At 39.0% G+C, this 16,746-nt stretch overlaps 1 protein-coding gene across 16 annotated transcripts in view; it reads left to right on the top strand.

Annotated features, from left to right (window-relative positions):
• Positions 1–16,746, top strand: part of PSD3 (pleckstrin and Sec7 domain containing 3) — an 804,858-nt gene that overhangs the window by 333,768 nt on the left and 454,344 nt on the right. Inside the window, exon 1 of one of the 16 annotated variants that reach the window (XM_069075754.1) lies at positions 3,188–3,842. The exons of the other annotated variants lie outside the window; for them this stretch is intronic. The gene's annotated coding sequence lies outside the window, so the exon portion shown is untranslated. Of the gene's footprint in view, positions 1–3,187; positions 3,843–16,746 lie in introns of those variants that run through there. 16 annotated transcript variants of the gene reach the window in all.

Below are 16,746 nucleotides of genomic sequence, written 5' to 3'. Positions count from 1 at the left end.
CCTTCCTTCCTCCCTTCCTCCCTCCCTCCCTCCCTCCCTCCCTCCCTCTCTCCCTTCCTTCCTTTTTGGAATAGGAAAAGAACAGGGCAGGAGAATGCTCCCTGCTTGAGGCATAGTGAAATGTTAACAGATGACAGATAAAGTGGGACCACTCAACTTGTATTTATTTCTACCTTCGATGTCAAGGAGAAAGATTCTCAAACTTGGAAAGGGTAGAACCACCTTTTTCAGAGGTAACTGAACTTCGATTCCTCTTCTCAGAGGATGTAGTGGGAGAATGTCTAGCCATTTGAAATATATTCAAGCTATCTGGTCTACAAGGATTGCAGCCAGGGGTACTGGGGGGGGATAACAAAACCTAACTTGCAATTCATAATAGATCCATATCAGCCCAGCCGGAAATTTCTAGTGATTTACCTCCAGGCCTTGCCTTATTTAAAATTTTTATCTACTGGAAACTTGGAAGAAGGGTAGAAGGTGTGCTTATTGGATTTGTAGATAGCACAGAGCTGGGAGAGATGGGTAATTTGTTGAATGACAGAATTGAGATTTATAAACTTTTCAGAAAATATCTGGAAGATCTAGATAGGGTAGAACTAACATGGTGAAATTTTAATGGAGATAAGTTGAAGGGTCTTGAATTTTGATAAAGAAACTCACAGAAGTATAGGATGGGAGAGATTAGCAATCTTAGCTGACTGCAAAACTCAGCTTGAGCCAACCATGTGACTTAGCTGCCAAAAAAAAAAATAAAAGACAATGACTGAATTAAGTAGAAGTATAATATTCAGATCAAGGGAGGCAGTTGAGTCATGGAATTTTGGAGTTGGAAGAAACTTTAGAAATTCATCTATTCCAGCCGTCTTTTACAATCCTTTCTTTTGCTAAGAGCTTTTTGGAAAGGAGTATCCTTTCCCCTTACATGGACAATTAGGTTCCGTTTCCAGTTATGCAATACTACCCTCTAGTGGAAAAGAGGCTGCAAATTTTTGAGATTGTAATTGTGGAACTGTCAAATAATGTTTACTTTTACTTCTGGAGGTTCACTTGAATCAGATTAATTTTGGAATTGTTGAATGAGCTGTTGGCTTCCTTCTCTTATCCTCTTCCCTTTTTATGGTGAACTCTTGAAACAACTCCAAACTGTAACCTTAAAATCAGTCATCCTAATGTTACCAAAGATTTTGAAGTACCATTTTTCTAAGCAGACCAGAAAATTTTTTCCTTATGCCAGGTCATGGCACAGGGGCATAGAAATGTCTCAAGAAGTCCTGTGTTATTTCTTCTTACTTGTGAAAATGTTATGTAAGAAAGATTTAGAATGTTTCTTTTGGGTGAACTTTTTTTAAACATTGAATTTTTTTTTTCCAATTACATGCAAACTTAGTTTTCAGTATTCATTTTTGTAAGATTTTGAGTTCTAAATTTTTCTTCCTCTTTCTTTCCTTTCCTTCCCCCCTTCCCAAGATAGCAAGCAGTCTGATAGAGGTTATACATGTACAATCATGTTAAATATATTTCCATATTACTCATGTTGTGAAAGAAGAATGAGAACAAAAGGGAAAAACCACAAGAAAGAAAAAACAAACAAAAAAACAAGTGAAAATAGTATGCTTCAAACTGCATTCAGAATCCATAGTTTTTTTTTCTGGATGTGGTTAGCATTTTCCATCATTAGTCAGATGAACATTTATATAAAGTCCAGCCTATCACACTTTAGACTCATGTGCTTTCATGGGGGCAGCTAGGAGGTGCAGGGGCTAGAGGGCTGAACTCCAAAGCAAGAAGATCTGAGTTCAAATATAGCCTCTGACACTTGATAGTTTTATTACTTAACCAGTATCTGCCTCAGTTTGCCCTTCTGTAAAATTGGGATAACAATAGCACTTACCTCTTAAGGTTTTTGGTAGATTAAAATTAGATGACATTTGTAAAGCACTTTGTAAACCTTTAAATACTAGCTGTAAGGCATGAATGCCAGTTGTGTTACTTAGTTTGAGACTAGTGCCTATAACAGAACAGGGAAGATTATATTCATTTGCATTTGTCTTTATACAACTTGGCTTTCTTCTTGTGTTCCTTTGCTTTCCTCCCCCCAGAAAGCAAGGAGTTAAAAAACATTATTCTTTCTTAAGCTTTTAGTTCTCTTTTGAGTTTGCTGTCCCTTCATGGTACCAATATTGTTTTCTCTATCAACTTCTGCATGAAGTTTAGACTTTCTTTACTTTGTAGACATTCACTGGTAGGACAATATGTCACTCCTCTGCTTAGAAACAATCCAACTTTGGTCGTTTTTTGTCTCAGTTAAAGCCACGAGAGTGGACAAGATCATTGAATTACCTTCCTTTAGGATTGAAGTGAGTTGAGAGACCATTTACTCTAACCTATGCCTGAAAAGTAATCTCCTCCACACCAATGCCCCTGGTCGAACACCTCCAATGGTAGAAAAGCCTGCTACCACTTGTGAGGGTTTATTTTATTTTGGGATAGCTCTAATAGGTTTTTCTTACATGAAGCAGAAATCTTCCTCTCTGTTACTTTCACCCCTTGTTCAGAGTTTTAGCCTCTAGATAGGGCCTAGGAAAAGAAGACTTCTAAACAGAAGTCATTCAGAGCCTTTAAGAGGATTCCATCTCTCCTGTGCCTTATCATTTATCCCCAGTCTTATCTTTTCTAGAATTAAAATCAGCAGTACCTGAGATTGGCTTCCTATAATCTTTCATTCCATTCTTGCATTATCTTGGTCCACCTCCTTAAGAGTGCCATTTGGTTACTCTGATGGACATAGATTGTGGGCTAATACCCTGTTTTTAAAGAAAAAAACAAACCATAAAAGTAATGATTGTTGTTGTTCAGTTATGTCTGACTCTTCATGACTCCAATTTGAGGTTTTCTTGGCAAAGATCCTGGAGTGGTTTGCCATCTCCTTCTCCAGCTCATTTTACAGATGAGGAAATTGAGTCAAACAGGATTAAGTGACTTGCCCAGGGTCACATAGCTAGTAAGTTTCTGAGTTCAGATTTGAACTCAGGAAGATAAGTGTTCTTGATTCTAGGCCCAGCACTTTTTACTTTCCTACCTAGCTACCCCCAAATAACTATAGTTAACATTAATATATTTCTTTAAGGTTTGCATAGTCTTTATTTCATATTATTTATATTATTTCATTTAGTCTTCACTGCAACCCTATGAAGTAGGTGCATTATCCTTATTTAGATGAGAAAACAGATTCAAAGAGGTTAATGACTTGCCTAGAGTTGGTCATAGAGATAGTGATTGAAGTGGGATGTGAACCTAAGTCTTTTAAACTATAGGACCAGTGTTCTATGTATAAATACCTGTCAGCTGTCTATTTAAAAAAAAATTCTGTTTAGAACCTAGTTCCTAGCCTTCCCTTCTGGTATGTGCTAGCATACCCTCCAACCTCTGTCCACACTGTGTTTCTCATCAGTTCCTAGTCCACATGTTTATTAAGGGTTTTCTATGTGCCAACACCTAGAGATGCAGAGCCCAAAGTGCTCTCTGCCTTACGTTCTCTCAGTGGAATACAAGGCATGCATGTATATGTGTGGGTGTGGGTGTGTGACACAAACACACCCTACAACCAATATGAAACATGTCTACAAGGTTGTAGGAAGGAATCAAGAAAGGACTTGTATATAAGGTAGTGCTTGAGTGGAGTCTTGAAGGAGACAAAGTGCTAAGAGACAGAGGTGAGCTGGGAGTGCCTTCCCTTAGAAGATCAGGGTGCTGTCCTATCTGATTCCCAAATACTGGTTGCCTTGGGCGACCCTCATGTTGCTGAGCATGTGGAAGAGAGTAAGATTAAGAAGCCTGGAAAGGTAGGAAGGACCCGTGTTTTAATGGGCCTTAAAAGCCAAATAAGATTTTTTATTTGAACCTGGAGGTAAGAGGGAACCACTGTAGTTTATTGAATAGGGCGGTGGTATGGGGGAGATCTTGTGGGAAGATCAATTGGACGCTAAGTGGAGTCTGGATTAAATAACTTGGATATGGGAGGTGAGAGAAAATGAGTAGCTGAGGATGGCTCTTACCATGAGGAGTCAATAGAGAGCACCTTTGAGAGTGTGGATGACCAAGGCTATAGTACTTAGAACAGTAAGAAAAAAGTTAGGAAGAAGGGAGGGTTGTAGGGAAAAGATAATGCATCCTGTTAAAATACGTGGATGCCTGGGTTCTGGTCAAAGATCAGTCCCTGGATGTGTGCAGCTTTTTGGATATGTAAAACCATTGGCTGAATCAAAACTACCCAAGACTAGGTTTCCATATTCCTTGGTCTTATGGATCAGAAAGGATGCTTTGGGTTCTTGCAAAATTTCTTTGCTCTAAATAAAACGTTATGGGCTCCTGGTCAGCCTTAGGATAAAATATAAACTTCTTCATCTGACCCTCAGGCCATCCACAGTCTGGCTCCAATGGGCATTTTCAGCATTATTTAGTTGTATTCCCATTCTACCCTCCTTTGGCTGCTGCTTCCTTTTCTCTTCTTGGAAAGCTCTGTGTCTCTGGAGTCCCTGGAACTTCTCCCTTCATTCTCCCTGGCCCATTTCTCTATGTCTACTTTATGAGAAATATGTTTTGAAGCCTGTTTTTAAGGCTAATCACCATTCTGGGGAGCTAGGCCTCTCCATGTACTGTACCAAGTTAGGTTCTCACTTGCCTTCTTAGGGGGTGGGGAGCTCTTTGCTTCTTTACTAGTTGTCTTCAGAGCCCAAGGCAGATTCCTTACCATACTGATTCTACCTTGGTAGGGGGCTATCTGTAAAATTCTTATTCCTTGTCAGTTCTCAGTTCATTTGCAGAGCAGAGATGACGGAAATAACCACAAATGATAAAACCTTTTTTTTGACTTAGGTTACCAGCTCAGCCTTCTTCCCTAGCTTCTTTGGTGACTCATCCCTTGGGTATTCTCAGGGGAGAGGAAGACCTCTTCCCAAAATTCCTTAATTACATTATTTTAAATAGCACATTTAAGCACTGAAACTATACAGTATATATAATTGCTATCAACAATAAGAGGAGGGCTATTCTGTTGCACTCTCCTCATTCCTACAGTGAATGGGGCTTCAGGAACATTCCAGTGTATTGCAGTCCTCTGATTCATCACATTTTAAGGTCTTATGTAATTCTCTTCACTGTTTATGTATTACAAATTTGTTTATTTTTTGTAGTTAAGTCCATGGAGTTTAATATATATAAAACGAGATTTTTATAAGCCACAAGTACTGTAATCCACAAAAGCCTAAAAGAAAATACTGATATTGTTATTCAGTATTATTCAAGTTACTCCTTGTTATTCAACAGTTTGTCTAGTAAACTGACAACGTAGCAAATATATAGGCTTCTCATTCATGTGTTCAGTGAGCAAATTTTTTTTTTAAGTGAAGGGCTCATCCTTAGCAGCCATTTTAATATCCCTTTAACTCCTTCCTCCCTATTGATAAGAAACATTGCAAACTCCCTAATATTGAAAGATGAATGCAATTCAAAAACTTTACCAATAAAGGCTGCTAAAAATTAAGAACAGCTCTTGGCCTTTGAGAAAATGTATCTTTCATAAACTTCACTGTAAACTGGATCATAACATGGATGAGGAAGCATGGTTGTTTATTACATTGTTGGAGAATTTTGAGAGGCCACAAATAAAATTAAATACTGTCACCTGAAGGCAACAGTCATTTCAGTACCCAATGGACAGAGTGCTAATGACATTACAATCTGTGGAATACATTACAGCTTCGGAATTTGTGTTGCTAGGAAACACATTAAACATACATTTATCTTTAAGCCTGGTACAAACACGCAGAATATTCTAGAATACAAATTGCATGGATTATTTATTGAAAGTCCCCTGGATAGGCATTCTTTTTACTTATGAAGTGGTATATCCCTGTAAAGTTGCATATATAGCAGGGTTTGTTAGTCAAATTCTAATTCTCCATTGACAGATACCTTAATTATGTTCCTAGAAAAACAAATGGTTATTCCTTACAGTAGGGGGATAAGCAGGACGATTCATGAATATAAGATAGTGTTTTTTCTGAGGAAGGCACTGGTCGGTATTAACGGGGATGCCTCTTACCTGAAAAGGCAATGGCATCTTTATTACATTACTTTAAAATTTTTTTTAAGGGGGAGCTAGGTGGCGCAGTGAATAGAGCACTGGCCCTGGAGTCAGGAGGACCTGAGTTCAAATCTGGCCTCAGACACTTAACACAAAAACTAGCTGTGTGTCCTTGGGCAAGTCACTTAACCTCAATTGGTCTCCAAAAAGAAAAAAAAATTAATATTTTATTTTTTCCTAGTTATATGTGAAAACAATTTTTAACCTTTGTTTTTTACAATTTTAAATTCCAAATTCTCTCCTTAACCCCTCCCCGCAATTGAAAAGGCAATTTGCTAAAGGTTATACATGTATCACATTACATTTTAAAAAGTGGTTCTGAATGGCCTTGCTAAGCAAGTTGTGGAAGTCCTGGTGTATTGCCTTTGTGGCCTGGGGATGTTTGCATTCACTCACAGTGTATTACTGTGAAGCATAAGATAATTGATATTTTCCATTCTTTTAATGGTGAGTTTTATTTGTCAAGTTTATCTACAATGGGGGATACTTTCAAGGGTCATTGTAGGTAAATTCAATAAACAAAAAAGAAAACATTGACTAAGCTTGGGTCCCTGTTGTGACATAAAGAGGTGAAATTCATTTCAACAAATTTTTATTAATTGCCTGCTCTCCCAGAGCATTGTACCAAGTAGGCATAGAAAAATAAAATATGGTCCCAGCCTTCAAGGTAGAGAGGATAAGACAAATGCACAAAGCTAGTATCATAATTTGTATTACAAGGTTAAGTGCATAGGAGAGCAGTTCAAGTGTGTGGGAGAAGGACTGTATGGGAGAGTCAATAAAAGATCAGTCACTTCTAACTGGGGGGGAATCATTGAAGGCTTCATACAAGAGGCAACCAGAGCTGGTGATAGAATCAGAATCTCAGCATTTCAGAGGGATTCAGAGGCCATTTAGTCTACCATGTGCCTGAATAAGAATTCCTCCTATCACATGCTTTTTGAAGGGAAAGAAAGGATTTCGTCAGAGTTGGTGGGGAGAGAGGAGAAGGAAACCACTGTAGGCATAGAAGATAGTATATTTAGAAGAAGGCATATATAAATAGGAAGAAGGCAAAGGGCAGTATTGGAGAATGTTGATTTAGTCTTATTTAGCTAAAGCGTAGTTTGTATGAAGGGAGTGTAGTGAAATAAGGCTGGAAATGTAAGTTTGAGCGGGATTGAATAGGGTCTTGAATGGCAGGCCAAGGAGTTTATATTTCATCTTATAAATAGGGAGCCACTGAACTTTTTGGAGTATGGGAATGATTTGAGCAGACCTACACATTAGGATTATTTGGAATGGGATATTAACAGGAGGAGAGACTGGAATCAGAGAGACCACGGAGGAAACATCACTGTAAGAATTAGGATAATTGTTACTTCCTGTTTTGATAATCAAGTTTATGAGAGATAAAGACGTGACCTGAAGATGGTCCATGCAAGAAGTTTTGGGGGTCTGTCCAAAGTGGTAAAGTGGGAATGGAGAGGGAGGGGGCAGATACAAAAACCTTTGTAATGGTAGATTCAATGAATTGGATGTGGGACAATGAGACAGGGAGAAGAGCCAAAAGATTACTTCAAGGTTTTAAGTCTTGAGTTGTGAGACTTTGAATTGAATTGTTAAGTTGGGAGAATAAACAGTTATTTAGAGGGGAGTAGGTGATCTATGGGGCTTCAGTTTGGATTTGCTAGATTGTGAGAGGCCATGAATGAGAGGTTACAGAGTTTCTGTTTTATTCTATAGATAACTGAGAACCCACAAAATTTTATTCAGGGAGCAGAAAGAGTAGTAAACTAAATAAAGTCAGCCAGCTAGCTATAGGTACCCTGGCATTGGAGGTACAAAGACAGGCAAAAGACAGCCCTTGCCCTGGTGAGCTTGCAGTCTGACTAGGGAGACCACATGCAAACAACTATGCACGAATAAGATAGAGATATTTAATACATTAGGGGTAGTTCCAAAGGGAAGTGACTGGTTAAAGAGTACTGGGCTGAGACCTGGAGGAAGCTAGAGAAACCAGGAAACAGAGATGAAGAGGGAGAATATTCTAGGCTTGAGGGATAGCCAGTAAAAATACTCTGAATAGGAAGATGAAGTATTGTAAGCCTAGAATATCAAAGAGACCAATGTCACTGGTCAGAGGTTAAGTGCATTGCCCAGGGACACTCAGTGTTGCTGAGTATGTGGAAGAGAGTAAGATTGAGAAGCCTGGAAAGGTAGGAAGGGGCCAGGTTTTAAAGGGCTTTAAAAGCCAAATAAGATTTTTTCTCCACCATAACCACAACTACAACCACCTACACAGATTCCAACTCAGTCTTAGGGAGACTGAGGCTGATAACTGAGTTCACTCCCACTTCTACCACCTGAGTTCAGAAAAGAAATTAGTCTCTTTGAAGACCAGTATGGTGATGAACCTCTCCTTGTGATTCATTGCTGGGCCAGTATTTAAGGCTTTTCCAGCTGTGGTAAGACCTGCCAAAGTTTGTGTTGATTTAGCATTATCTTTGAGAACTCAGGAGTACCTCAGTTCCATAATGAGGTATGAGGATAGACTCTATGTGTCTCTATGGATTGCTATTTTTGGCAAAGACCATACTGTGTTTTCTGCCACTGCCTGTCTTTTGTGACAAATTACTTAAGATTCTGGATGGAGGCTCAGTATCCCTCTCTGTAAAGTGTGCTATGTGTATAAATATATATAGAGTTGAGGCCAGATGGTGAAAAGTCTATAATTGCCTCAGGGAAGACTTTTGGACTTGTTCCTGGAGACAATTGAGAGACATTGAATGTTTTGGTTAAAAAAAAATCAGGTGAAAAGTATTTTAGGAAGAAGATATGACTGGGAATAGGTGATGTTGGAGTGACAGGAATCTAAGAGAATTCTAGGGTTTCTAGCATGGCAGATGGACAGAAAGATAGGTCTCCTAACAAAATTAAACAATAAAAACCAGCCTCAAGCAGTATGGTTTGGTAGAAAGAGCCATTGACTTTGGACTTAGAAGATCCAGGCTGTGATCTTGGCTCTGCCATTAGCCTTGTGACTTTGGTTAAGTCTTTTAATATCTTTGAACCTTTTAGGATCATTGCCTTTAAAGGGGGACCCATAATACTTATCTCTCTGGCTTCACAGAGTTGTTATGAAGATTAAATATAATGTATGTGAAAGGGCCTTGTCAACTATTAAAACATTACAGATGTAGGGCATTAGTATTACTGTTATTGTCCATCTTGAAAGACATTGTACAAAAGTAAAGTACCATTAGTGATGTTAAATGTTTATTCCAAGTATTGACAAATGGATAAAAAAGGCCATTTTTCTAATCCCAGCATTTCCAAGCCATATAATTAATTATACATTAAGTATCAGCTTCATATCAGAGTAAGAAATGTAACAATTATTAGGAAGCCAAAAAAAGTCTTTAGATAGCAATGTCATTCCACAGTAGGATACGAATTTGAAAAGCAGGATTTTTATCATCTTAGAATTGCATGATAAGTTAAATTTTCACTTGCATTTCCACTAAAGTCACAAGAGATTAAAAACCTCTTAAGAGAGCTGTACATCGCCCTTCACGTGTCTCGGTCCTGCATCAAAGAAAATGCTGCATAATACTAAAATGACATCCCTACCTCTGATGTCACAACGGATGGTACAATCCTCTCGGAGCTGATGCTCAGCTCTCCTGCTTATGTGCTGGTGAAACGGTTACATTAAAGCTAACTCCCGGCATCTCAATTATCTCCCTGGAAGTAGTTTTCTCAAATATAGAAAAGCCCTACGGTGGCTGTTTTCGGTAAGCTACCAAGGTAGAGAGACAGACAGAAAGAGAGAGAGAGAGCAGACTGCTTAGCCTTTGTGAGAGTGACTAAGACGGCATCTCCTCTCTCTGCTCGGTTTCCTAATGCTCAAAATGCTTCCATTTACATCACCGTGTGCAATGCAGGGCAAAAGGGGCTGCCAGGAAATTTGAAACTAATTTGCTTCCAGATGACTAGAACAGCAGATAATTGAATTAGCGTGTCTCTTTTCTAGCTAACTTTTCTCAAGCGTTAAACTGATGAACTGGGCATTTTCTTTGATCAATGGGTAACTGCTGGAGCTACGGTAATCTCTGTGAGTAACCTCTATTTGTAGGTCTATGCAGGCAAAAAAAAAATTATCTCTTGTGTAAATGCTGCTGTGAAAATAATCCGTCTGTATTATTGACTTGCTTTTGCGTACTAGTCTTGTCTCTCACCCATCCCTTCTGGGAGAAGGTTAGAATATGCTGAATATTGACATGTGGAGAAACATACTGCATTTATGTCAGGGACGTCCAAGCAAAGATTTCTTTAACTCCCTAGTCATCAGAAAGGTGCCATCTGCCCTCACTCAGCATGCCTTTGCCCAGTGTCTTGACTAGGTATGGAATGCGTATTTTAGCAGATGATATTTGATTTTCCAAAACCTTAAATAGAAATATTCGTCTTACCTGAGATCTTATTTCCTTTCCTTTCTATCCTGGAACATATCATTCTTTCACCTCCTTTCTCTCCCCCCCCCCCATGATGCATTATATTAGACTGGGGGGGGGGGGCAGGCTATCCTGGTAGCTTTAGCACAGTATAATGCTGTGATGGTGGATGGGAATAGGGGAGGAGTCTCTCTTAAAGAGCTAAAGACTTTTCCTTTCTAGTCCCTCAGGTGATGTTTTAGTCTACCTGAACAGGATTTAAGAGGCAAAGGTTACTTATGTCCAGTGTCACCAAGAATATGTTATTTGCAAGGATGGTAGTTGAGGCAGAAGCAGACTCTGAGTAGGAAGTTTTTAATCAGGATCTGTTGACAGGTGTTTTGATTCCTTGCGTTACTCATCCATGGGTATGTGTGTGTGTGTGTGTGTGTGTGTGTGTGTGTGTGTATTTGCTATGTGGTATCAGGTGTTGATTGTGATAGGTGTATGATGCTTATTGGGGGCAACCAGGTGACATAGTGGATAGAGTGGTGGGTCTGAAGTCAGGAGGACTCATCTTCCTGAGTTCAAATCTGGCCTCAGACACTTGCTAACTGTGTGACCCTGGGCAAGTCACTTAGCCCTGTTTGCCTCAGTTTCCTCATCTGTAAAATGAGCTGGAGAAAGAAATGGCAAACCTTTGCCAAGAAAACCCCATATGGGGTCATAAAGAGTTGGACACGACTCAAGAACAACAAAATAGCTGCTAATTGATTGATAGTTAAACAACTGCTTATGGAAATCATCTTATTCTCCCTGAAAACTGGGATTAAATCTTTGGTAAAAGCATTCAGGAGTTCTAGAATTGACCTCAGTCTTAACAGATAGAATAGGTCTGTAAATGAGAGGAAATCTTTTGGACGTGACTGTCTGTAGATCAGCTGAGACTTAGAAGACTCATTTGATCATGATAGCCAACATCTGGCTTGACAGCAGTGTAGGGAAGCCCACAGATGGGGTTGCTTAGCACTACTAGCAAGAAATCTTAGCTGCCACAGCAGCTCATTGTGGTTTTTGAAGACTTGACAAGCATTTTGAAACCTTAGTGCCAATATTGCCTTAAAAATTAATGGAAATACTTCACAAAATTTAAGACACGGTAGGTAGCAGGGTGAATCGAAAAGGATGCTGGATTTTGAGTCCTAGATCTGCCATTAGGTTTTATATGATCCTGCGCAAGTTACTTAAACTTTCTAGACCTCTATTTCCCCATCTCTAAAATGAGAGGTTGGACTAGATGCCTTGGAGGCTCCTTTCAGCTTTAAATGTGTGATCTTGTAAACCTATACAATTTTAGTCAGTCCATGCCCAATTTAACTCTGGAAGGATTAACCCTGTCTTCATTTCCTGAATGAGACTAATGAAGTATTATGATCATTATTAAAGTCTTTTCCTTTAAAAACAAAAACAAAAACAGACTTCCTTATCCCATAAAATTGGTAGAAAAGGGGACATACAGTGGATTGAAGGAAGTGAGTGAATAGGGTGACTGAAGAATTAATGGGTAAAAGGAAAGGAATATGTTATCAGGGAAGGAAAGGTTTACCACCTTTGTGACCTTGAGCAAGTCACGTAAATTTTCGGAGCCTCAGTTTCCTTATCTGTAAAATGAGAATGTTAGAGTAGATGATCTCTACAATCTCTTTCAACTCTGTATCCATGAACTGTGATTTGGGAAGATGAGAAAAGGGCCAAAAGAAATAAGAGAAGAACAAGTTATGGATGGGAAAAGGGGAAAAAAAAATAAAATGACAGTGGGGGAAGTGGAAAGGTATAGGGGACGAATGGGGAAAAAAAGATCCATTTAAAAAAGAAAAGAAGTGTTTTCCGCCTTATGACAAAGTAAACCCTAGCTTTCAAAATTTTGTATTTATCAGCCCTTTCTAAAAATTGTGTGCGCTCTGCAGTGTTCTGAAGGCATTAATTTCAAACCAATGACCTGTGTCTTATCTCCCTTATCTTGTTTTCCATGTGCTGGGCAGATGCTTTGAACTCTAGGCATCCTCTAGAATTGATGGGAATTGTATGCTTGGATCATCTCCCCAGGGATTGGAACAGGATGAGAAATGGTCCTGAATGATTAGTATTTCTGATAGCCCAGGGTATGACTAACAGAGACTTGATAACTAAGAGAAATAAGGAGGAAGCAAGAGAGCACTTGCCCATTCTTGCTGAATTCCAGCCGCCTGGACCAAATGGACTGTTCTTGGTCACTGAGGGAGCTGACCAATATGATTGCCGAGTCACTGTCAGTAATATTTGAAAGATCATGGAAAATGGAAGTAAGAATACCAAAGAGCATTTAGTTTACTGATTAGAAAAAAAAGAGGAGAAATCGAATCTATAGGACAGTGAACTTGACTTTGATTCCTGGGAAAATTCTAGCATGGATCATTAAAGAGGTGATTAGAAAGCATCAAGAAAGGGAAAAAAAAAGTAATTACAAAGAACCAGCATGGCTTCATTATAGTCATGCCAGACTAACCTCATTTCCTTTTTTAAAGGATTACTAAATTTAGTAGCTAAAAGGAATGTTGTGGATATAGTTTGCTAACATTTTAGGAAAGCTTTTGATGATGATGTATCTCATATTCATGTGGAGAAGGTAGAGAGATAAGAGATTAGACAATAATACAGTCAGATGGGTTTATGATTGTTTAGATGGCTAGACTCAAAGAGTAATTGTTAATAGCTTAATATCAGTATGGCGATACATCTCCAGTGGATTATCTCGGGATCTGTGCTTGGTACTATGCTATTGAATCTTTTAATCTATGACTTAGATAAAGGCATAGATGATATACTCAACTTTTCAAATGTGAATTTGTGAGGGTTAACTGACATCAGATGCCATGGGTTAAGGACCCAAAAGGCGCTTGACATGGTAGGACACTGGCCTGAGGCAATCTTGGTCTGCAGTGAGAAAGGCATAACTTCTGAAAACAGAGAAGTGACAGGCCCATTGTACTCTGCCTTCACCAGACCTTATCTTGAGTACTGTGTTCCAGCTGGATACTCTAATTTAAGAAATATGTTTCAGTTGTGTCCAGCTCTTCATGATTCCATTTGGGATTTTCTTGGCAAAGATACTGGAGTGGTTTGCCATATCCTTCTTGAGCTGGCAAACAGGGTTAAGTGACTTGCCTAGGGTCACACTGCAAGTAAGTATCTGAGGCCCGATTTCAACTCAGGTCTTCCTGACTCTGGGCTAGGCTCTCTATCCACTGTACCACCTAGCTGCTCTAAGGAGGTCAAACATGATAGTGAAAGGCCTTGAGACCGTGACATGTGAGTGTTGGTTGAAGAAACTGAGGAAGTTTAGTTTTTCAAAAGAGAAGAATCTAAGGGGCCATGATAGCTGTTTCAAGTATGTATAAGACTGTCATGTGGAGAAGGGATCACACTTGCTCTGTTTGGCCCCAGAGGACAGAACCAGCAGCAATGAAAACAAATAGCAAAGGGGTCAGTTTGGACTCCATATAATGAAGCTAGAGTTATCTAAAAGTGGGATGGCCTGCCTTGGAAAATCGTGGCTTCCCTCTCCATGAAGTTCTCCAAGAAGAGGCTGGATGACCATTTATTGAATATAGTATGATGGGGATTTCTTTAGTGTTTGGGTAGGATTAGATGGCTTTTGAGATCCCTTCCAACTCTCAGATTTTTTGATTCTGTGATTCTGATTCTATATGTGTCGCCAAAATCACTTATTAATCACTTCCTCGGAGGCTTTTCTAATTAATGTCTGCGTTCATGTGTACAAGTTAAAAGCTTGTAGCTGAGAGTTGCACGACTTATTTCTGCATTTTGTTGGATGTAAGACCTTTTCATTGAAAATGTAGTTTAGAGGCATTTTCAGATACCCAAACACAACCTTTCCCTTCCATCACCCTTTCTAAAATGAAATAGTTTTATTAGGGTGACGAGGATGTTCCATCATGAAAGGTGACTGCAGTGCTGGAATTACTCATGTATTATGTTCGCATTACTCACCCTCATTTTCTGTTATCATACTGGATATATTACTCTGCTGCTTAATAGAGATTGACCAGATTAACCTGCAGAATTTCCTTGTAGGAATTCTCCAGCTGACTAGAGAATCTGAACTCCTGTATCATCAAGTCTCTTTTTTTAAAATTTAATTTAATTTTGTTTTTTTTTAAATTTTATTTGTTTGTTTATTTTGTCATCAAGTTTCTAAAGAGCAGCATGAGGTAGCGGATAGAAGGTTGACCTTGGAGTCAGGAACACCTGGTTTCAAGGCCCATCTATGACAAATTAATTTTGTAACCACTTGCAAATATTAGCCTCTCCGTACCTCCAGCATCTCTCTAAGTGTATGAGTTACAGAGTGAGTTGCAGATCTTTGTGGAGGAAGTTCCCACAAAGGAAGTTCCTTATACCCCAGAAATCACAGATTCACACCAAGCAACAACAGAATTGTGGAGCTGAAGAGGAAGCTTTGGACCTTTGGACACTGTAACATTTATCATCCTTATTTACAATGACATTTCCCGTTACTCATCTTGGTTGAAATGCATTTGAAATATTAGCTCTGCCTGCCTTGCTCTTCTTATTTGCTTTTAAAAACTAACTTCTTTTATCTCATTTCCTACTGGTTATGAAATTTTAGCCCAAGAGGACTGTTCCTCTGTCTCGTCTGTGGACGCTGAATTCTCATTAGCACTGAACTAATATTTCTGTCTTTAGGAGAGGACTGTGTCTGTGTTGCACAGCCATTCAGAAATTGAAGAATTTAATTTAGGAAATCTCTGACACCAAAGGAGCAATCTCAGTTACTTTCTGCCTCATGAGATGCATTTGGTGAATGATCCCATGAAGATCATATTAGGAAAGTACTTGTATTTATGGATTATTTTAGGTGAAATTTGGAAGAAATTTTTCAGTGGATAAAAGTGCTGAGATTGAAATGTGCCCTAGTGAATTGAGTAGATATAGGATGTATTACATGATTTTACTGTATTTTCCAGTATGTCTCATCAAGGTGAATGTACATGTTTATTCCTTATTAGCTCATACATATCAAATTTATTACAATGAATAACGATAGAGAATTTCCCTAACTTGAAAAACAATGGCACCATTGCTAGGCTTTGCCCATATGAGTTTGTTTCTTTAATGCCCAGTGTTAACATTTAATCTTTAGTAATGGTAAAGCTTACATTTGTAATTGTTGTAGCTCATTGTGAACTTATTATACAACTGTAAGCCATTCATTGTGAGAGAGATCAGTGGCGTGTTGTAGAATAAAGGGGGCAATGTCCCACACAGTAGAGGCAATTCTCTGAGCCCTCTTGGAGAGGAGCCCAGGGTAAGTATTGAATTGGAGGACACACTTAGGCCAGGATGGTGACAGATCCCTTTACTGCCTGGGAAGTGGGTGTGTCTAGCTCAGAAGGCATGTTTTAACCCTGTCTGCCAGAGGGATGTGATTACCTTGAAGCTGTCTGATGAAGAACAAGAAATTCTTCTGGGTACTCTTGGTATTCCGGGGGCAGGGGGGAAGAGAATGAATGAATTGATGTTTGAGGGAACTTGCTTTTCAGAGTTTGGAAGAGATACATGGCATGGCTCGTCTTGGGATGGTTTGACCTATGATTGTGGACAAGAACAATTCATTCTATGTGCAGAACAGACCTTGGCCCCATTGGAAACTTGAATGCAGGAACTTAATAAATACTAGATGTTTAATTGGTTGAGCTGCTAATTGGAATGTGCAAGTAAATTGGCTATGAGCTCTGAAGATATATCCTCAACTAGGTAGTACAGTGGATAGAGTATACGACTTAGAGTCAGGAAGACCTGAATTTGAAGAAACTGGAGTGGTGACCCTGGACAAACCTTATTACACCAGACTCAGTTTCTTCATCTGTAAAATAGGGATAATAACAGAACCTACCTCTTAGGGTTGTTATGAGGATCCAGTGTATTAACACATATATGCAAAACACTTTGCAAACCTTTAAGTATTATATAAAGGCTAATTATTAGTAGTATTATTATGTGAAAATTACACATATGAAATAGTTTTTGGGTGGATGGACCCCATCTAGGGTCTAATGAGAACACAATCACTAAACCTATACTCTATTCTATATTCAGTCCCTT

Source organism: Petaurus breviceps, unplaced genomic scaffold, assembly GCF_028583685.1.
Source record: "Petaurus breviceps papuanus isolate PSGF00001 unplaced genomic scaffold, PetGlider_PUasm1.0 90919, whole genome shotgun sequence".
NCBI classification, from domain to species: domain Eukaryota; kingdom Metazoa; phylum Chordata; class Mammalia; order Diprotodontia; family Petauridae; genus Petaurus; species Petaurus breviceps.
Note: the sequence above shows the minus strand (reverse complement) of the source record. Positions and strands in the feature narration are given on the sequence as shown.